The sequence below is a fragment of the Tachyglossus aculeatus genome, chromosome X1, assembly GCF_015852505.1.
Source record: "Tachyglossus aculeatus isolate mTacAcu1 chromosome X1, mTacAcu1.pri, whole genome shotgun sequence".
Classification (NCBI taxonomy): domain Eukaryota; kingdom Metazoa; phylum Chordata; class Mammalia; order Monotremata; family Tachyglossidae; genus Tachyglossus; species Tachyglossus aculeatus.
This window is the reverse complement of record NC_052101.1, coordinates 131,323,980-131,331,293: the sequence shown is the minus strand read 5'-3', so window position 1 is coordinate 131,331,293 and position 7,314 is coordinate 131,323,980. Positions and strand designations below refer to the sequence as shown.

At 55.2% G+C, this 7,314-nt stretch overlaps 1 pseudogene; it reads right to left on the bottom strand.

Moving 5' to 3' along the window:
- Window positions 1–2,739: 2,739 nt before the first annotated feature.
- LOC119949973 lies at window positions 2,740–7,105 on the bottom strand (annotated as a pseudogene).
- Between the last annotated feature and the right edge of the window lie 209 nt (window positions 7,106–7,314).

Here is a 7,314-nt window from a genome sequence, read left to right as displayed (position 1 = left end):
CCCATCTGATAGCTCTCACCCTGAAGGCAAAGTGGTTAAGTTTCCTACCCCCATGCTTTAGCTTGCAAATTTCTTGAGTAGCTGGGTGCTCGGGTGACAGGAAGGGTCCCTCGTTTCCCAGTAACCCCAATTATGGAATTATTTCCTGTAACTGATGGTTGGCCTCCTTGCCAAGCATCCTTCCTCATCATAGATACCCGGGCCCTGGTGTCTACCGGTAAGACTTTCCGACGATCATTTACTGGGACGGTCATATGACGGGGGGGGGGGGGGGGCGGGGGCAACCTGGGTTGCGAGAGGGCCGCGGCTGCCGTCCAACGGCCGGGCCCGCCGGATCCCCCTTCTAATTTCCCCGCTCCGTGGTGGTTGGGGCTGTTGGTCTACCTTCCTGAGTGAGCAGCTTCAGGATATGTGTGGGCAGCCCATCCAGCTCGTCCATAGGAAATCCCCGCTCCCTTAACTCCCTCCATATGATCACCTGTTCTCCTGGGCCCAACCTTCCTGAGCCGACCCGCTGTGGGGGTCGGTGGGTATCCCTTTTACTATTCGTTGGAACCGGATTTGCCCTCCTGAACCCCAGGCCTTTCCTAATCATGGCTGCTACACGCCGGGTAATCGGCATCTTAGGGGACTGGAATAGGGACCAGTCACTGTTGACCACGTTGGCCAAAGTGCTTCAGGTTTGTACCCCAGTGGCCCTATCCCTCAAACGGTGGGCCAGCCCGCGCTCCGGCCCTGGGGGTGCACCCATTACTATTGCACGAAATAGGCCCTCTTGGGCGGGGAAGGACCAGGGGCTTGGTTCCTGAGTTTTCTCCCTCTCATCCAGGAGTTGTTCAATTCCAAGCACCAAGAGATGCTGGTTTAATGTAGCTGGGTCAGTCCAGCGAAGGGTTCCGGCCCTTCCCTGTTCACTCCGGCGGACTGTCCGTGCCCAGTGTACCGCACGGGTCCAGAGGGTATGACCTGGAGTGTGAGTGTGGGTCACATCCACCCCTGGGCCCAAATCGAGGCGGCTGCTTTCATTTGGGCTGAGGTCCAGCTGGGCTGCCGTTCCCTTCCATACCCTGGCCAACCAGCCTATCACCAGCTCCCCGGGGTCCCGGGAAAACTCCTTAGAGAGCTGCTTGAGTTCAGTGGCTGTGAAGTGAGTAGTTTGGGTGGTGACCTTTCCCTCAGGGTTCCGCTTTTCCTTGATAATAGGATAGAGGGGCTTGGGCTGCCCCTCAGGGTTCTGCGGGGGCACCTCCCAATTCCAAGGGGAAGAGGCTGGTTCCAGTTGTGGTAGAGTATCGGGACCCCGCTTCTCCTCCCCAGAGGGATTCTTCCCACCCAGCTCCGAGTACATGACCCGCTCGATCTCCTGCTCAGTTACGGGAAGTTTCCTCTGTGCTTCTAACTCCTTAGCCACCCGGGGTGCCAATTTCTGCTCTAAAAGTATCGCCTGCTGCATTTTCACCTTGGCCGCTGTCTGCAGTAAGAGGCACTTCGTCTCACTTTCCTTTAGTTTTGCCTCTAGGGCGGCGGCCTGCAGCGCCATTGCTAAGAGACCGAGGAGGGCGGTCTATCCTTTCCTTTTCCTGATTTGGGTAGCCTCCCGCCAATCACAAAATTCCCTCACCAAATTGGGCGGGTCCTCCCAGGGCTTCTCCACCCAGCGGCTGTCCCATTTTGGGGTTTTCCATCCCTGATCCGCAAGGAATTCAAAAAGCCCTCTCGGCTCTCTGTCGCCTATCGCCGATCCCATCCCCGTCACCATTTATGTCACCCGTCGTCCGGGGACGGGTTCGTTCAGTGATCGGCGAGGCGAGAGAGAGCGAGAGGCCGGGGACGGAAAGCCTAAGTTTTATATGAAATTTATTCCGCGAGGTGAATTGAATTTATGTATTTGTTTAGGCACAATGGATTGAGCTTCCCTTTTGGGAGGAATATAATCGATTAGCAATATTAGAGCTTCCTTACACGGGAGGAACACAATCATCCGTTAATCACGCGTGGGTGAGTTGGCTAACTCTTACCCATGTGCACTTCCCACTCGGGAAGAATCCACTTACTTTCCCACATGGGAAGAATTCATTACATTACCCGCGCATGTGTTGGGCGGCTAGCTCTCACAATGTGCTCTCCCTACATGGGAGGAATCCACTCAATAATTCCCATCAGCAGCGGGATACCTGGGTCCCACCCACGAGACACTCACCCATCCTGCAGCCCTTGCCTCAGTGTGTTGGTTCTGGTTGTAGAGCGGGCATCTGGCCTTCTGGGCAAGGAGAGACACGTGGGCTGCTGCTGCTGCTGCTGCTGCAGCGGCAGCTCCTGCTGCTGCGTGTCCTGGTGTTCTGACCCCGAAGGTCAGAGGCAACAGCTATTTATTGCCTGTGCCCCTAGGCCATTCCAGCTTCCGGCCTCAGTCTACCCAATCTCTGCCCTCCCCACCTTCTCCATACCTAATTTGATTGGCACGGGGGCGAGGGACACCTTCTGTATTCCCAGCTTGGGCTGTCAATCTAGCAGATTTGGTCGTGGGGGCGGTATCCCACCCTCACTTCCGAGTTCCGCCTGCTGGCTCAGGTGGTCACGAGATAGCTTTTGACCTTGAGATGGCCGGTACCCGAGGGTCACCTCGGGACAAAACCCGGCCAGACTTTGGGCCGAGAAGCCAGCGTCAACATGTCCAAAGGTCACCAGAAGGCCATTTCACACCTTGGCGAAGGGCAGGACACGGGCTGGGCTGGAAACTCAAGTGGAAGCGCCGGAGAGGTGTCGGGTCGAGGAAGCTGGGTGGGGAGCGGTGAGATGACTCTGGAAACGTCCGGTCCAGGAGACGGGCCTTCGCATGGGCTTTGACGAGGAGGATGGAGGAGGAGAGCGGCGGTCTTCCTCCTGATGGGAGGTGAACTCTTTAAGTCGCTCATCTTCCGAAAGGGTTTGGCTCTGTCGGGAGCAAGAGTCGTCGTCGGACTGGCTGCCTCTTCGACTAATGACCCGATAGATGCCAGAGTCCAGGACGCTGGAACTTTCGTGTGATGAAATGGAGCTCCTTCTGCTGCTGCCGGCAGAACCTAGAGGAACCAGCTTGGAAATCGTTTCATCCAGTTGAGCGACGAGATCGCCTTGGGTGGAAGCATCGAGTTGGGATTTCAAGTGCTTCCGGTAAAGTTTTCCACACTCTGCTGGGAAGGATGGAGTTCTGGAAGAGCCAGCAGACTCGGGCGGCCAGGCCCCAGAAGCCTCTCCTGAGCAGGCGTTCCGCACACCGCTCCACAGGCAGCAATGACAAATGCGACATTTTCCCAGCTGTGTGCAGGCAGAACAGCTCGTTCCTGTGGACGGCCACGTCTTCAATATCTTTCACTTCGCTCCACAGCGGAACGTGGATGCTCTGAGGCACGAAGATGTACATGCCCCTTTCGGTCCAGATCATCACACAGTGCTCACTCAGGTACAAGAGTTTGGCAAAGGACAGAGACTGGGGTGATCCGGAAACATTGTAATACTGAAGGTCAGTCCTGAGCGAAACCACGGGAAGAGGAGGGGACATGAGCAGCTGCTTGAACTGGTGCGTGCTGAGAGCCTCGCCCTCCAGGTTCACCTCTCACACGGGCAAGCCGGGGCGGGAGCAGTAGATGAGCGGCACCTGGCCCGCGCTACTCCGGCCCGGGAAGAAACACGCTCCGTAGTCACCATCTCGCTTCTTGTTCCCGATTTCCCAGAACTTTTCCCTCTCCGTATCGCATAAGGAGCTAGTAAGTGACGATATCAGCAGTCTCCCCTCCAAATAATCGAGCTGCACGATTCGAGAGTCAACTGTGGTTATAACCTGGACCGGGAACATCACAAAGGCGGCCGCGGCCTTTCCTTGTTTGGATGTGTTGATCTTCACAGCGGACACGTTCCCCACGCGATCGCCCGCGAAGACTCGGAAAGCGGCCGTGTCCAAACATAGACTCGGAAAGCGGCCGTGTCCAAACATAGAGCCGTAACGGTCTGCCCTCTGTGTTCGGACGACACGCAGATCCGTTCGGACTTCCCCCGACATTCCCGATTCAGCTCCCACGCTACCGCGAGGCCCTGGCCCACAGCAATGTAATCTTCATCATGGGGGCACCAGGTGACCTGGGAAAAGGGCACCTGTCCACATGTTTTGTTTTGTTGTCTGTCTCCCCCTTCTAGACTGTGAGCCCGCTGTTACGCAGGGACCGTCTCTATATGTTGCCAACTTGTACTTCCCAAGCGCTTAGTACATAGCTCTGCCCACAGTAAGCGCTCAATAAATATGACTGACTGAATGAATAGCAGGTGGGTCTGGGTTGAGGGATTCTGAGAGCCCTCTCCGTTTGGCAGATAGTCCTGGCCTGACCGAATCAAACACCAATAGACTTTTCTCACCGCGGCGAAGAGCAGGGGACGGACTGGGCCGGAGACTCGAATGGAAGCACTGGAGAGGTGGCAGGGTGAGGAAATTGGGTGGGAAGTGGAGCGATGACTCTGGGCACATCTCCTGCGGGAGATGTCCCTTTAGACAGTTTAGGGAGAGGAAGAGGAGGGAGGAGAGTGGTGGCCGATAAAACTCGAAGTGGGAGGGAGCCGCCCTTTGAGAGCCTTTGTCTTTTTAATTTTGATAATGGTAATAATAATAACAATAATAATAATGATGGCATTTGTTAAGCACTTACTATGTGCAAAGCACTGTTCTATGTGTGAAACACAGTTCAAAGTGCTGGGGGAGATAAAAAGGTAATCAGGTTGGACACTATCCATGTCCCACATGGGACTCACTACCTTACTCCCCAGTTTACAGATGAGGTAACTGAGTCACAGAAAAGTTGAGTGACTTGCCCAAGATCACACAGCAGACAAGTGACGGAGCGGGGATTAGAACCCACGTCTTTCACACTCCCAAGCCAATGCTTTACCCACTAGACCACCCTGCTGCCTTCAGTCTGACAGGTTGCTCCTATAGCTACAGTATGCTTCCTTTCAGCAGCCACCCCTGCCGTGGCCCACGAGCTCCCACAACGGCCCCAAAAGAAGGAAGGAGACAGAACGCCGGCCTTCTAGCAGGGCTGGGAGCAGGGCATCTGGCCACGTTCCTTCAGAGACTGAGCGTGGTCCCGGAAAAGCTCTAGCATCACCAATGGATGGGTGGGGGGGGGGGGGGGGGGGAGTCTCAGTCCCAGACCTGTCCACCCTGGACAAAATGCTTGGAAAGCTGGGGTGGGCAGGCCGCTTGGTTCCCAGTCATTCGAGTTACAAAGATTACCGCCCCACTGACCAGTGAAATCCCCTCTCCAAGGCTGGCCCTGGAAACCAGTGCTGGGAAAAGGAATGCAGATATTTCCAGGTCAGTTGGGGTTCTTTTCCGCTAGGCCCCAGGCAGAACATCATTTCCCGGTCTGACTCTGACATCCGGAAAGGGATCCATCCTCTCTCCTCTCTCTCCTAACTGCCTCCACTCCGACGAAACACCATGGCAATGTTGGCGGCATTAGTGGCACCCCGTTTCCCCCTGTTCCCAGGGAATAGTGGGATCACAGTGGAACACAGAGACCCAGGGAAACAACGAATGTTTCTGAATAATCAAAGTCAATACCTGTCCCTGCTCCCAACATCTCTCCCCCTGCCATTTGAGGGGTTTGGTAAGTGGGGTGGCCATTTCCACACCCCTGTAGCCACTCCGGTTGGGCCAGGTTCCCACTATGCCCTGGGCAGAACTCTACATCCCACACAAATCTGGGCCACACCAGAGGGAGAGCCATCCTCTCTCCTCTCCCCCATGAAAGCCTTTCCCACAACACTCTGCTCCATACGGGGCAGCGGGGGTCTGCATGCAGACCCTATTTGGGAGGGAACTGATGCTCGCAGTTGACCCTATCACCTGGGAAAGCAGAAAGTAACAGACGTCGTGTGGCCCGCACCACGCAAAGTGGCGACAGCAACAAGTGCAGGGGATGCGAGGAGGCATCAATAGATGGGGCGCATTCAAGGCCAGGCACCCGCAGATGCCCATCGATCAAATCATCAAGACCCTCATAGCAGGAGGGGCTGCACTGAGGGATTCCGAGAGTCCTCTCCGTTTAAGGGAAGGTCCAGTCCGACTGATCCAAACCCTGCCAGACGTTGGGCCAAGGAGGTTTCCCGATAAGCCCAGGCCAGGACTTTACTCCCTGCCAAATCTATGACACACCAGAGTGAGAGTCGGCCCCTGTCCTTTCCCCCACAGCAGCCTTTGCAACAAGTTTCTCAGTGGAAACCTGATTAAAATTCCTCTGTTCCCAGGTAATATTGGGAGCATAGTGGGACTCAGAGACCCAGGGAAACAGAGAATGTTTCTGAAAAATCAAAACCAGTATCTTCTCCTATCCCTCGACTCCAGTGCCCATCACAGGAGGGGTTCGAAAGAAAGGTTTCCATCTCTTGGTCCCCACAGACACCCTGGCTGGGCACGGTGCCTGCTCCCCAGGGACAGACCACTGCTCCCTGACAAATCTACAACACCCCAGAGGGAGAGCCATCCTCTCTCCTCTCCCTTCCCCTCTACCACAAATCCACAGGAACGCCTGTGGATTATCAACCCACTGAATCCCCCGGTACCCAGGTAATACTGGAATCACAGTGGGAGACTGTCATCTGTCACATGGGGATGAATTCGAGGATTGGCACAGTGAGAGGGAGAGACAAAGGTTAGAAAGGCTGAGCTACGCAAGATTTATTCTACGAAGTGAATTGAATTTCCCTTTTGGGAGGACTACGCTTATTCTAGTTATTCACACACAGTAAATTGATCTCCCCTCTTGGGTGGAATACAGTTACACGTTACTCACATGTTGTGAAGCACCTAGCTCCCACAAACGCTTCCCACTGGGAGGAAATACATTTTTGTGTTACACACACATGACAAAGCACACTAAGCTGCCAGCCCCACGAGGGTTCAGCAGGACACTCGCCCGTCCCATGGCTCCTCACTGGGTGCAGACAGAGAAGGCATCCCACGCTCCACGCGGACCTGACACACAGCCGGATGCCGCGGGTCTCGATCCGCTGCACAGAACTTCGAAAGCGGCAGGTACTTATCAACTGTCCTGCCGGGCCGTTCGGGATTCATGTTCCAAACTGCTACCCTGCTCGTTCAAGCTCTCATCCTATCCCATCTGGACTACTGCATCAGCCTCCTCTCCGATCTCCCATCCTCGTGTCTCTCCCCACTTCAATCCATACTTCACGCCGCTGCCCTGATTGTCTTTGTCCAGAAATGCTCTGGGCATGTTACTCCCCTCCTCAAAAATCTCCAGTGGCTACCAATCAATCTGAGCA